General features: G+C 42.7%; 1 long non-coding RNA gene across 1 annotated transcript in view; it reads right to left on the bottom strand.

The window, feature by feature from the left end:
- LOC109322605 overlaps positions 1 to 13,624 on the bottom strand; it is a 23,918-nt gene extending 10,294 nt beyond the window's left edge. The window contains exon 1 of the long non-coding RNA XR_002104429.1: positions 13,614 to 13,624. This is a non-coding gene — a long non-coding RNA (uncharacterized LOC109322605). The remainder of the gene's footprint in view (positions 1 to 13,613) is intronic.
- Positions 13,625 to 15,256: the final 1,632 nt, after the last annotated feature.

Here is a 15,256-nt window from a genome sequence, read left to right as displayed (position 1 = left end):
GGGGGCTTACCTAATACTTCCAGTGAGAATTGGCACCATTTCATATTATTTATGAAGAGCACTATTGCAGAATGACCGACTTTTCAGTTACCAAATCCACTACACTATTTCATATTGATAAGCTTAAAAGCGGACTTTTTTCTCTCTCTCTCTCTTTACAGAATTATACAACAGCAAAAAGGCAACAAGGTGAGATGTGTTTGAAGAGTCCTATTTAGTAAAGTATAATTAGATATTTGTCATAGTAAGCCTAAGATCCTAGGCAAAACATCAGATGAGATCTGGCTTCATTGTTTCTTTCAGTTTTTGCATAAGCTGTTGCAAAAAAAAAAAAAAAATTAAAAAAAAAAATCTCTTTTTTTCTGCTTCCATCAGATGCGGATGTTCAGAGGCTTATTTGGCAAGGATAGAGGAAGCACTAATGCCATATGAATATCTAATTCATGTAATGCCTTTTGCACTGATAAAATCTTGTTTGTGGTATTCCACGAATAACCCAAGTAATAAAATCATCGATTGCCATTGGTATAGCAAGCTTTGTCCTAAAATACATTTAAAGTACAAACAACAGGGGAGAGTATACACTGATGAATATTTAAATACAATTAATGAAATTAAAAACAATGCCAAATACATCGTAATAGACCTCATGCTTTTGTCTTTATGTTTCATGTCAATACCAACTGATGGTAGCAAGGAAGAAAATATTTGCTTTTTAATTACAGCATAGCAAGGGACATATTATTTTTGAGAACTTTTTTGTCTACTCAGAAGATAAAACAATAGAAAAAAGAAGTAAGTACAAATTTCTGTTTACAAGAAGTTTATTTGTGTTATTTTATGTGAGCAAAGGGGCTGTTATTAAAGCACATATTAAAGCACTCACCTGCTTTTACATTCTAGCCCTATAAGACTGTATGGGTATGTATGTATGTATATGCCCAGATGCATGCATACATGCAGCACTGACAATGAATGGATTTGTTTCATCTTTGTTTTTGTTCATGTATAGAGAGAACAGATACAAGAAGAGGGGTATTGAAAATTAACAGACAGGCTTATTAGTCGCTTGGAATCTGGACAGAAGTCATTGTTAAGGAAAAGTAATTTTTCAGGCATGTTCCTCATTGTCAAAGGACTAAGCAAAACAGTGACACATAGCATGCCAACAGTGGCATAACAAGCAGAGTTGACACCCAGGGCAAACCATGCAGGGCGGGAGGGGGGGAGGGGGGCACAGTTCCAAGAGCAGGGGTAGAGGGTGCAGAAGTCTTACCCATGTCAGGACCTCCTAAACAGTGCCTGGCTGAGCTGCTGCTACTGCTGCTGCACGTTCTACCTGCCTTAGCTATTGCTCTTCAAGAAGCAGCAGCAGCCAGGGACTGACTTGAAGTATGTGGCAAAGGTATGCTGGTGGAGTACAGACTCTGAAGCTGTAAGGGGTAATTCTGGCACCCTTCCTAACCTGGGGCAGGTGCCCTTTTCATCCACCCTTAATTATGGTATTGTGTGCCTGTTCTATGCACCCTAACCCCAGGCACACAATACCCAAGGCAGATGTGATGTACCCCACCTCACTGCAGCTTCCACTCTCTAGTGAGCTTATTGGCATGCACCCAGAACTGCATGAAACCAGACATGAAGCAGGCATGTTGCACCTTAGTACAGAGTGTCACAGGTCAGTCCCCTGATGATGAAAATATGCCCTTCATGTCTCATAAGTCTGATGAACTGGACCAAAACATGGGGAAGAAAAGGGAGTGATGGAAGGTGGAGAGCCAGGAGAATACAACTGTGGTTAGGGTTGGGTCTCAAGCAGGCAATAAGTGAGCATTATTCCAGCCTATGCCCATTTTGGATGTCCTTAATAAAATACTTTCTGGTCCACAATAGGGTATTTTAAGGAACTAGAGTAACCATTGAGAGATATTGCTAATTGCCACTTGAAGGTTAACTGAGTTACGCAGTCACAGTTAGCCATCAGCTAGGATACCATCTTTGTTAAAAAGAGGCTCATGTGGTAATGGTCTATAAAAACACTCATCTGATTTGGTGAAGTTTATTGTGAAAGGATGATGCTCTATGAGTTAAAGCACTACAGAAATCCAGCAGATATATTACTGTTATGTACTGATGCCTCAAACTTTTATAACAAACAGTGCTGAACACAGGAGCCATGAACCAGTTAGAACTGCTAGGCAATATCACAACATTCTAACCTATTTATTCATCTGTATAATTTAAAAACACACCATAAAATAAATAATGCACATATACCAACAAGGAGTTAAGTGCTACAGATAGTTCCAGCTGAAAAATAATGTGCATCACCTGGTGAACAGTTAAATGATAAATACTGAGTCCCGTGCCCACTTTCATACCCTATCTGCATTAGGAAAGCTTCCTTGCATTTTTCTGCACTGATGCAAATTTACCAATACATATAGCATATGTCAGGAGGCAGAGAAGGCTGTGCCTTATGCCTTCAGCTCTCATGGATTGAGCTACCTACATTATCACTTTATTATTGAAATATGTGACTATATATTTTTTCCTTTATTAAAATAAAAAACTGAAACGTTTCCAGGTAAATAAGAGAATCTATGCTAATTAAGGGCCACAAAAATGTTTTGACACTTTGAAGAATGCAAAAAAGTCTCAAGCCAATTCCCAGTCCAGACCCCATGTCTCTTTCCTCCTCCTGTTCAAGGAGCTAGCATCCTCTGCCTCTGGGACATTTTGGATAAGTGAGGTGGAAAATATAATTGTTCTTTTAATTAAACATTGGTTTAATTAAATATGGTTTTGACCATTATGCTCACTGCAGAATTTCTTGCAATATATTTTTGCTATTTTAAAGGTTGTACATTTTAGTACATACTTTCCTACCACTTACTCTGGGTATGATTTGGCACTCAGTACACTACGGTCCAAATATTTACACTCTAATGGTAAAAGCAGCCCAAAATAGCCAAAACAAATAAACTTGCTGAGGAGACTTCCAAACCTGTCCTATGGAGATGGAAACAGATGGACACTCCTGGTACCATGCAAGTTTGTTTTCTTTAAAAATGGATATCTTGTAATGATGAAAAGGACTTGGCAATATTGAATTAATATCAGCCTCCATTACAATAAAAAGCTGCACAGTACTTGGAATCATGAAGCCTGTACCTTACTTACACTTGCTGCTGTCAAGTTGGTCCAGCTGCTGTCTCGACTTCTGTCTCCGCATTTTGGGACTCCTTGAAGAGCTCAATAATATCTTAAGCAAATTCCCAGTCCAAACTCCATGCATCTCTGCTTCTCTTACGCAAAGAGTTAGAGTCCTGTGCCTTTGGGACACTTTGGATGAGTGAGCTGCAAAACATCATTGTTCTTTTAATTAAACATTGCTTTTATATATTGTTTCAGTAATATCCAAAAACATTTGAACTATCAGACTACATTGCTTAAAAATAACCTCTCCAATGTAAGTCTTGGCAGAAAAATAACCCTTTTGATGTGTCGCTTGCAGTCAATCTCACCGCAGGTGCAAGCATTGTTAAAAGTGCATGCAGGCTGCCTCATAAGAGGCAAGGAGGGTGTCATTGCTCTCAGTATCAGACAGAAAAGCTGGCCGGATATGGACAAGAGCATATTCTGCATCCTCTTGTGTAGCACAGCAACCCATATGTCCTTTTAACACAATGCTAATAGGAACAAAACATCTCCTTTGGGCACAGTACTTCCCAGAGCTCTCATGAGGGTGATGCAGTGCACTCTGTTCTCAGCATGGCCCAGTGCCTTAAAGGCATAATTGAGCCCAAAGTGCATAATATTTAGTGACATTTAATGAAGCATGCCATCTCTGGATAACTGCCATTGTAGAGGAAACAGTGTTCAGGCAAATGCGTTGCGCTGTTCTTTTGTTTTATTTATAATTTTTTTAATTGTGTTGTCAGCAACACATGAGAAAATAAAATTAAATGGATTACACTAGTTAACCAAAGGAAGTAATTATGCTGATTTTTGGAACAACTAGAATATTAGACCATTACTACTGAATTTTCTATGCCTAGCTAATACTCCCAAGGCAACAGAAACATTTATTTTACAGCTATACAGGTTTGTTTTATTCCTGCTTGAATAATTTGTACTACTCAAAAACTTAAGGGCTACTGAAAAATTCCATTCTTCTGTTAGTAAAATCTATATACATTCAAAGGAATATTATAGGGTCTAATTTATTATTGTGTAGGGAAGACATAACCCACTTCTTCCTAGACTGCTGTTCCAAGAGGTTCCCAAATCAGGTACAAACCTAATTTTATACTAGCTCCATTCTGGCTAGGAGTATTTGGATATGGCCAATCAAAACTGAGGCTAAAGACGTGAAAGATTTTTTTTTCAGTATTTCTGAAAAAGAAAACTAATAGGCTTTTAATGTAATCCTCTCCAGTTAAACTGTAGGTTATATATTATCCATGTGAAAGCAAACATGTAAACTATCTCTTATCCTCAAGGGTCAGAGTGACTAAGTCACAACAATTAGTATTGAAACGGCAGTATGAAATCCAAGTAAACTGAAATTTAGTTTATTACAGATTTAAAATTACGTAATTTTACATGTATAATCCAAGAAAATTTATCATGAATTCAGCAATCCAAGTAGTAATGCTGCTTTGCCACCTTTGTCATGATGAGAATAGTGAAAGGGATTGGTATTTCTCCAATGGCCAAGTCAGATTAGCTGAGGATCTCACCATTAAAACGTTGCAAGGCAGTTGTAAAATTCACCTATAAATGTAGAGAACCAATAGATAATCCCTCTTTGCACTCATATATTGCTCCCATGCAGAGCATGATTACTCTGACACCCTAGGTTTCATCCATAGTGAGAATTATACTTAACTAAACTTGTATTTACAACACCTGGCCTTTTTTTAAAAAATTTTTTTCTTGAAAAACAACAGGAATGGTTGAAGTACAAATAAGTTCTGACAAGCTAGATTCTGAATTTGTTCTCTGCTTTAGAGACTAAATAGTAGGCTATGCAAAGCTTCAGTCACTGATTTGATTTGGCAGAGATTCGGCCCAATTTGGCGGCTGAATCTCCAAATCTGCATTGAATCAGGAGACACTTTAATCTTTCCGAATTGAATCAGAACCCTCTGAATAGATTGAGAGAGATTTGAAAAGATCATAGAATCAATGAGTCGGAAGGGACCTAGACAGATCATCGAGTCTGACCCCATTCCATGGGCAGGAAGGAACACTGGGGGTGGCAGGGGTCATAAGACCCCAGCCAGGTGCCTATCCAGTCTCCTCTTGAAGATTTCCAGGTAAGGTGAGAGCATCACCTCTCTGGGAAGCCTATTCCAGTCTCTGGCCACCCTTACAGTTCTTCCTAATATCTAATCTAAACCTATCCTCCCTCAGCTTGTGGCCATTGTTCCTGGTGACTCCTGTCGCGTCCGAGGTCCGGTGTACCCTTGACCTGCGAGCCTGGGTTGGCATGACCGGCTGGACATGGGTGGGGTAGGTAGTCGGGCAGGTGGGTAAGTGAGAGGAGTCAGGAAGTTTAACGCGTCTTGGTTATACAGAAAGTTTATTTTCACTTACACTACAGGAGATTGCAGCATAGGGAGGAAGTTGTGGTTGCGCGGTGTAGAAAGAGAAGTTGAGCTATTCAGTTCAGCAGGCAGATATTTTTGTTGCACAGATTACAAACTGCGTGGTGCAGATTTCAAGCAAAGCATACAGGTAACTTTGATCTGAAGATTTTCGTGAGCTCTTGACGAGAACGGACGAGCCGGCAGAATGGATACACCTGAAAAATTTTACCGTAGGTGGGGAGAGGTCAGCGACTGGCCAAATCGCTGACTGTGTCTCCTGGGCATGTGTGGAGGTCTCCGCAGAAGGTGGAAACCTTTCCAAAGTTATAGTTTACTGGGTAGCCTATTACAACATGCCAGGCTTGAATAATTATAGGACTGCCAATCATGACTGTGAACAGACTCTGTGTGTTCTTTGGTTTCATGTGAGATTGACTGCGCATGTGTTTTACATTTAGGCTGGGGGGGTTGGATACGGAACTATAATGACAAAATATGTTATGTTAGCCTTTTGACCTTTTTGCCATCAGCCTCTGAAACCAAAGATTTTTCTTTGACAACTCCAAGGGGGGTCCTGGTGAACAGACTTTCCCCGAGTCCCTGCTGGTGGCCCCTGATAAGGTTGTAGGCAGCCACAAGATCCCCCCTCAGTCTCCTCTTGCGGAGACTGAAGAGATTCAGGTCCCTCAGCCTCTCCTCATAAGGCTGGCCATGGAGGCCCTCAACCATATGAGTGGCCTCCTCTGGACCCTCTCCAGGCTCTCCACATCCTTCTTGAAGTGCGGCACCCAGAACTGGACACAGTACTCCATCTGTGGCCTGACCAGTGCCGCATAGAGGGGGAGCAAGACCTCTCTGGACCTTCGAAGATTCAACGATTCAGACAGAGACACAACTTTAATGCTGGGGTTTTTTTTTTACATAACTCAAGGTACCAGGTGGCTCATGAATGCTGAGATGCTGGGGTGGATGGAGTGTCCCACAGAAGCACAGAGGGCTCCCCAGCACACTCAGCAGAAGACCTGGAAGCAGACCAAGAAGCACTTCTGGTCCACTTGTGGGTCACCGGGGAGAGCACAGGGGACCCCCCCACCCCTGCCCCCTGGCTTGGCAACTGGTGCCTCCTGGATCTGGGGGGCAGCTGGGGTTCCTCCACAGCCGACTTCTGGGTCAGGGGGTTGCAGGGGGGTCCCAAATGCATGGTGGTAGACCCAAAAATGGTCCAGAAGTACTTCTGGGCCACTTCTGGGTTTGCCACCGAGCATGCAGAGGTTCCCCCCCACTCCTGTGGGATGCTCTATCTGCCCCAACATCGCAGCAGTCACGAACCACATCTGGTACCTCAAGTTATGTAGAAAACACATTTAAAGTAGTATCTATGGCTGAATCAGCATCAAATCTTCAGATTTGGCCAAATCAAATCAGGACAGTGATCCATAGATTTCATAGACATTAGGGCTGGAAGGGATGTTGAAGATCATCAAGTCCAGCCCCCTGCTCCAGGGGCAAGAAGTCAGCTGGGGTCAAAGGATCCCTGCAAGATAAGCATCCAAATGCTTCTTGAATGAGTCCAGAGTAGGTGCCTGCACCACTTCTGGAGGGAGTCTATTCCAGGTCTTGGGGTCTTGGACAGTAAAGAAATTTTTCCTTATGTCCAGCCTCAAATGGTCTTGGAGGAGTTTATAACCACTGATCCTTAATTTTCCTTGGGGTGCTCTGGTGAATGTTCTTCCAGGTCCTGATGCACACTTTTATGTACTTATAAGCAGCCACCAGGTCCCCCCTGAGCCTGCGCTTTTCCAGGCTGAAAAGTCCCATGACTCTCTGCCTCTCTTCATAAGACCTATTTTCTTGCCCTCTGATCATGCACATGGCTCTCCTCTGGACTCTCTCAAGCTTTTCCACATTCTTCTTGAATTGTGGAGCCCAGAATTGGTTGCACTACTCCAGCTGTGGGCTCACCAAAGCTGAGTAAAGCAGGAGGGTGAGATTTACTTGAGAAGCATCTATGGATGCAAGCCAGAGTATTGTTTGCTTTGCCAGCTGTGGCATTGAATTGCTGGCTCATGTTCGTCTTGTGGTCAATCATGACCCCAAATCTCTTGCAGCTGTGGCGCTAGGAAGCGTAGCATGCTGAGCCTATAAGTACACTGCAGGTTTTTTCTCCCGAGGTGGAGTACCTTATATTTATCACTATTGAATGTCATCAGGTTTGTATCCACCCACTTACTAAGTTTATCCAAGTCAGCCTGGATCACTAGCCTGCCCTCAGGTGTGGATGCTATGCCCCAAAGTTTAGTGTCATCAGTGAACTTATCTAGTGTGCTTCTGATATCAATGTCCACATCATTGATAAAGATGTTAAAAAGGACAGAGCCTTGGGGGATGCCACTGGTCACAGAGTGCCTTGATGATTCACTCCCATTGACTGGACAATTTTTCCCATGAGGAGGTCATGGGACACCAGATAAAAAGCTTTTTTAAAGTCCAGATATATGACATCAATCTCTTCTCCCTTGTCCAGGTGATGTCACCTGGTCGTAGAATGAGATGAGATTGGTCATGCAAGACCTACCTACAACAAACCTGTGCTGGCTATCCCTCAGGATGTTGCCTCTGGTGAGTTTATCCAGAAGGGTCTCCTTGATAATTTTCTCCAGAATCTTACTGGCGATTGAAGTCAAGCTGCTTGGCCTGTAATTCCCAGGATTTACTTTCCGACCTTTCTTGAAGATAGGTACCACATTGGCCTTCTCCCAGTCTTCAGGTACTTCATCTGAGCGCCATGAATTTTCAAGTATTTTTGCCAATGGTTGGGCTATGACACCTGACAACTCCTTGAGTACTGTACCTTGAGTCAGGACCAGCTGACTTGAAGGTGTCCAACCTCTTAAGGTGATCCTTTACTAGAGCAACACTGATGCTGGGTATAAATACGCCCTCACCCTGGCCATCCCACATCTTGCTAGGCAGGGTAGTACCATTGGACTGATGAAAGACCTATGCGAAGTACCCATTGAACAGATTGGCCTTTTCCTGAGTGTCGGTTATCAGCTGTCCCATTTGGGGTCCAATGTTACCCTTGCTTCTTTTTCAACTCCTTACATATCTGAAAAAGGACTTTCTTTTATCCTTGATACATGTGGCCAGATGGAGCTCAGTTGCAGCCTTGGCTTTCCTGATCCACTCCCTGTAGGTACTCCTCCTTGGTGGTACTTCCAGCCTTTATAAGTCTCTCTTCTGAGGCATAGGAGGTCCTCAAGTTCCCTACTGAGCCAAGGGGGTTGCTAGACCCTTTTGCTACCTTTCCTCCAAGATGGGATGGCCATCCCTTGTGCTGTCAGGATGGCTCCCTTGAGGAGTAACCACTCTTCTTGAACTCCTCTGCCTGTTGAGTCATGGTCCCTTAGGGACTCAACAATGAGCCTCCTGAGCTTATCAAAGTCACCTTTCCTGAAGTCAAGGACTTCTGTATTGCTGACTGACTTGCCAGCTTTGCAATGGATAGTAAAGGTGATCAGCTCATGGTCACTGTCACCCAGCTTTCGATTCTTAGGTCACTGACTAGATCATCCCCTCTGGCTAGTACTAGGTACAGCAACACTTTACCTCTTGTTGGCCCATAGACTTCTTGGGTCAGGTAGAGCTCATTCACACACATGAGGAAGCTTTGCAGCTAATTGGATTTGCCTGAGTGCTCTTCCCATGAGATGTCTGGGTAGTTAAAGTTTCCCGTGACAACCATGCACTGACAGCATGCTGCCTCAGCCAGTTCCCGGGTGAATTCCTGGTCCTGCTCTTGTTTCTGGTTAGGAGGTCTGTAGTAGACTCCTACCATGATGTCTCCTGTGCCACGTTCCCCATGTATTTTAACCCAGAGAGACTCTAGTCATCTTTCCTGGGTGCCAATGTCAATTTGGAGGGATGTGTAGCTGTCCTTGATGGACAGAACTACACCCCCATCCTTTTTATCTGCACGATCACACCTGTACACGGTATAGCCATCTGTATGGCCCAGTCATAGGTGGAGTCCCACCAGGTCTCTGTTGTCCCTATAGTGTCAGAGTCTTTCTTGTTTAGCAGGAGAACCAGTTCCTCCTGTTTATTCCCCAAGCTCCTGGCATTGAGTGTCCCATTGAGGGCCTTTGCCTCCCCAACAGATCATTCCAGGGCTAGGGTAGAGGTGGGTTCCCTTGAGTGCCTTAGCCTGCTGGATTTACAAGGGTTGCCCCCTCAGTCCCCTTCAGGAGGGAGTCTCCCATGATGAGCACTGTGTTTCATTTTAGGGAGAGTAGGAATGGGTGATCCTCCCTTGCCTGCAGGAGCTGGCATCTCCACAGGCTGTAATGGGGCTGCAAGAGGCCAGAACAGCTCCAGAGGGGAGGGGACTTTGGTGTGGTGGGCCTTGGAGCCCTTGACCACCTTGGTCCGACCCCCTGGCTGGACAGTATGGGCGATCCCCGAGTCCTCCCTTGTTGGTCCTCCTTCTGCAGCTGTTGGGGATCACTGGGGGGCTTTGGGGTGCAGGGGTGAGACAGGCTTTCACCCATGTGTCTTGTGCTGCTCTCTAAGCCTGGCTAGGTTTTTATTTTGTTTTGGCGGGTCCTTTTAAACTATGTGCATGTGCAGTGGGCCCTACCTAGGATTTGGACGAGCTTGCCCCTCTCCTACTCTCTCCCTGGGGGCTGGGCCAAGTAGGAGCCAGGGCGGGGTTAGACCCTCCTCAGCTCCTCTCAGCTGAGCTGGGCTAGTCCCCTCCCACCACGGGCCCAATTACCTCCGGCTATGCTGGAGGTCATCGGGGCACTCTGAGACTGTTAGGGGTCACTGGGGGGCTTTGGGGCGCGGGAGCATGATGGACTTGAACCCATGCATCTCACGCCGCTAAGCCCATCAACAAAATCAAATCACTGCCCCTGATTTGGACTGAATCCAAATGGAATACATCCTGTTTCACACGCCCCTACTAAATAGGATGGTATGATCTTTACTTCTTATGATTGCATTAGTAACAATATTTTGTGTGCACAGGTTCTGTTGCCTAGATTGCCCTGACCCTGATAGTCAGCCCCCAATGCAGATAATATAGAAAGTAAAAAGATAACATTGCTCATAGTCTGTGTCTTCCAATTCTGTGCTCAGTACAGAGTAGAGCAACAGGAAATTGGGCCAGTTTTTAAGTCATTTTAGCCACATCAAGTCCTAAAGATATCACCAGTCTATTTCAGAATTTAGGAAAAACAAAAATTTAAACTGTGGAACATACCATACAGAATACTGTCCTGTGTCTCAATGGGGAAATTATAAAACAAACTATTTCAGTGTTGTTCTATGTATTAGTACAACAACCTTTCCTATGCAGTGATGCCAAATGAGCATCAAATGCAGTGGAGTCATAGTGGTACTCAATCTTATGCCAAGCTGAAAATTATAGAGGTCAGGGAAGGAAACTTTCCTTACACTTGAGAGATCTCCTTTGTTATCTTGTATGAAACAGCTCAGCTGCAGTTAGTCAGAAATCTTTTATTTTGCAGTAATTACCAACTTTTCTTTTTACTGAAAAGCAAACTCCCAAATATTATAGCAGGTTTTTTACACTTTCCCAAAAACTGTACAAAAAGCCCTGCATAGAGTCAATTTAATTAGAAAACTTTCCTTCTTTTAAAGCTAAATTTTTTCTTGCGCCACCAAAGTGAAAGAAAGCTGATGGATATTAGTCTGGGCATTTTTACAACAGGGCACTGTTTAACACAGCAGAGGTTCAGAGAAAAACCAGCCAAAAACTGTACAAAAAGCCCTGCATAGAGTCAATTTAATTAGAAGACAAGGACTTGATCGGAGCATTCCCAGCTAGAAGTACATACATCCATGCGCACACTGTGTGGCTGTGATAAGAGAACCATGTATTTATATTCTGTACTCAGGCAATACATGTCAAGAACACCCTAATTTTTGTTTAGTAGGATGCCTTGAAAAAGGTCTGTGTGGTTCATAAAGACAAATATATGATGTCCTTAAATACCCTACTCATCTGCTAATTTGCACTAACTGCAAGACCCAGTACCAATCTCAGTGTTGCTTACATTCACCTAGCTGAGGAAATAGAAGCAATTCTAAGTGACTTCGGTAATGTTATCAAACACGGCTCATATTTTGAATGCTAACTACTTGTGGTGTACTGAAGATCATCATTTCACAGAGTGAAAACTAAATAACGTCAAGTAAATTCAAGCAACAAATACATTCAAGGAAATCATGATCTACTTGTGCTTGTGAACCTGCCAGAGGCAGAAATATTATATATTTGCTGTAAAGTATTTGCTGTTCTTTGTAATGCCTAACCAAGTGCTTGGAACTGGGGAAAGCAGATGCTTATTAATCCTTTTACTTTCACATTTATTCCAGTTTTCCACATTATGTCATTCTAAGGGCTGCCACAATGTAGTGCACTGCACTTCCAGTTCTGTCACTGAAAGAACATTTAACACAATAAATATATATCTGATGCTGTGACTGACCTCAGGGATTTTCCAGATACATTCTGAAGTACACAAAATCATCATAAAAGTTCTCAAAACAAAATATCAGATATGGATCACTATAAAAACGTGGCACTCACACTAAGTATCTTATTAGAACAAGCAGAGACAATTTTACAGTTCACAGGCAGGCATCTCATCATAAATCTGCCACGGGCTCTCATTTTTAGTGCTATAAGTATATTTCAGCTCCAAACAATATGAATTGCTTGAGTACTATACATATCAAGATCTGAAGCTACAAACAGACGTCACATTTTTAGTCTGTGTTTTTACATTTCCTAACACAATTGACCCTTACTCTTGGTTGGGCCCCAAGGCACTCCTGTAATAAGTTATCAGTAGTATCAAAGTCAGTTGGACTTCTGCCATGAATCTCAGTAAGCATGGTATTTAACTCCTCCTTAGATAAGGATAAATGTTATCTCCTGCATTTTTACCTTCTATTTTCAGACTATTTCTACCTCATATGATTCTGTTCAGTTTCCTCTTTTCCATCCCATGAAGGTGAGAATTTGCCTAAATTCTTGTTTAGCAGAATCATAAAATATTAATGGATTTACAAGGACAACATGCTTCATTGTAGCTGGGTTTGATTCCCAATTTTCTATATAATAGCATTTAAGTCTACCATTTAGGATTCATTTCTTTCTGTATTTTTTTTTATATATTTTGTCACAGGTGGTGTTTATTTTTGTAGCTTTCCTTTAACTTCATAACACTTCAATACAAATAAAAAATTACATCAACACTGCAAACATTGCCCACTGCTTTTACAGTTCATTATACATTCAAAATATTCTTGCACCTTTGCCTGAAGAACCAAGCAATAATATCCTGTGCATCTCATTTCCATTGACCCGAAGGGCAAGAATTACTAGTCTTCTTGCTAACCTTCTGCTTTTACACGTTGAAGCATTTTCCTTTTTCTTACTGCACTTGGGAACTTATTAAAGGTCAACCAGGTGTATTATACTGTAATCTTTTTGGTATATTTCCTCTTTGAATTTGTAGTTTTTTTTAAAAGTAAGTTGATATGACACTTCAGATGCAGGGAGTTTATCTTCTCTTTTAGCTAAATGTGGCATTTAACACACAAGCTTCTTACATAGATCTTAGAGAAACAGATTCAGCACTGCTGAACTGAACAGTTCAAAGACTGTAACCAGAAATATGCAGTCTAGATTGCTGGTACCAGAAAGTATAACAAACATCACATTTGTCCCGGGAGCCAACATTTTCTCCTGTGACAAAGCAAGTATTCAGCTGCCCGTGTCTGTTGTCCTGGGCCAAACCCTAATATGATTCATGGAATAAGTGGTGCTAACAGTTTGTCCTGGGACATTGCGAAATGCACCTGAATGGTTGTGCCAGGATTGCATCACTGAATTCATGGCAGAAAAGCAGTGGCATCTTATTCTGCCGCTCACTAATCCCTGATTGGAAGGGTGATGTGTATACTTGACAACCCTGCAACTTTCTGTTTGAGGACAAACACAGAAACAACTGGTCTTGGGACAAATGCAATGTCTGTTTGTAGCCTTTAACTAAAACTTTGTTTTGCTTTGATCACAACAGCCTTTCTTCTTTGCCAATTTGGGACTTCTTAACTGATCAAACTTATGGTTGTGCCTACCGCAACAACACAAGGAATCAAAGAGTTCCTTACCCATAGTTTAAATCTAAATAAGCCGTGTACTTGATTACGTTGTAATGATATTTTAACTGTAAAGTAACAGAGAAACAGAACTTTCAAAGTACAACAAAGGTATTTGAGCTTTTTGATCAGTTGAGAGATATGCTAATATTCTGAACCTCTTTTTCTCTAAATTCTCATCTGTGCAAATTTAATAGTCTACATCCTTTCCCTTTACAAGGATAATGAATCATTCTAAAAGGAATAACAGACACTAAGCAGGCCTCAATACCTTCATTAGTCAAAGTTCTATTGCACAACAAAACCTAATTTTAACTTATGCTCTTATCCTACTCACGGCCCACTAAAATCTGCCTTTATATGCAACTGTTTCTAATTCATCTGCTAATTTCCACACTATCCTCCTACCTTCATGTATAAACTCTCAGCCAGTGACACTCTCTCAGCTACCAATCACAAGCCAGCATCTCCAATTACCATATACGAGTGATTCAGCTACATTTCATTTCCACGTGCTATGCAAGTTGGCACATGTGTTGCAGCTCCTGAGGACAGAATTTAGACTGGATATCAGGAAAAACTATTCCACTGCCTCATTGTTCTAACAGTGAAGAAGACTGCCTACGGCAGTTGTGGACTTGATCACTGGAGGTGCTCAAGAGGAGTTTGGAGAGGCATTGGCCAGGGCTGATCTAGGCACAGCTATGCCTATATTCTACTACTAGCCAATTGCCAGTCAAGAATGACAGGGGAGAGAGGAAGGGGCTGGGATGTAGTGCAGCCACCTAACGCCCCACGCTGCCGCTGTTCTGTTTCTTGCAGGGACTGGGCTGGGGTAGCTGAGGCCAGCGCTGCTGATCTCGGCTCCCCCACCCTCTGTCTGGTCCATGGCATGGCTTTCGAATCATGGCGGCACTCCCCTATGCTTGGAGCACTCTGATTGGCTGTTTCCATCAGCCAATCAGAGTGCGAATAAAGCATTACAGACAGACAGGCTTAGTTTTTTATAATATTAGTATGGGTACTTCTCAACTTTGCTGGTTGCTGCATGGAGCCAGAAGGGGAATTTTCCTCTCCTGCTGCTACATGTCAGGTTTTTGTTTCATTTTTTAAGTCTTCCTTAGAGGCATTGAGTATTGGCTGCAGCCAAGGCTGAGGTTTTTGACTCCTGCTGGGCCTTAAACACAGACATTCCTGGCTAGGGGGTCTAACCCCTCCACTCAGTGTCAGACCAATCACCATATTTGGGGACAGGAGGAAATTTTATTCCATGGTTAGATTGGTATGGACTGTGGGTGTTTTTACCTTCCTCTGTAGCAAGGGGCATAGTCATCTACCAGGACTACCAGGCTCTGGGCGGCGTGCTGAGGGAATTCGGTGCACAGGTGGTATTCTCTTCCATCCTACCAGTGAACGGACGCGGCAGACGGCATGAGAACCGCATCCGAGAGACCAACTGGCGG

The sequence above is a fragment of the Crocodylus porosus genome, unplaced genomic scaffold (genome assembly GCF_001723895.1).
Source record: "Crocodylus porosus isolate Cpor-Errol unplaced genomic scaffold, CroPor_comp1, whole genome shotgun sequence".
Taxonomy (NCBI): Eukaryota; Metazoa; Chordata; order Crocodylia; family Crocodylidae; genus Crocodylus; species Crocodylus porosus.
This window is presented reverse-complemented; position numbering and strand designations above follow the sequence as displayed.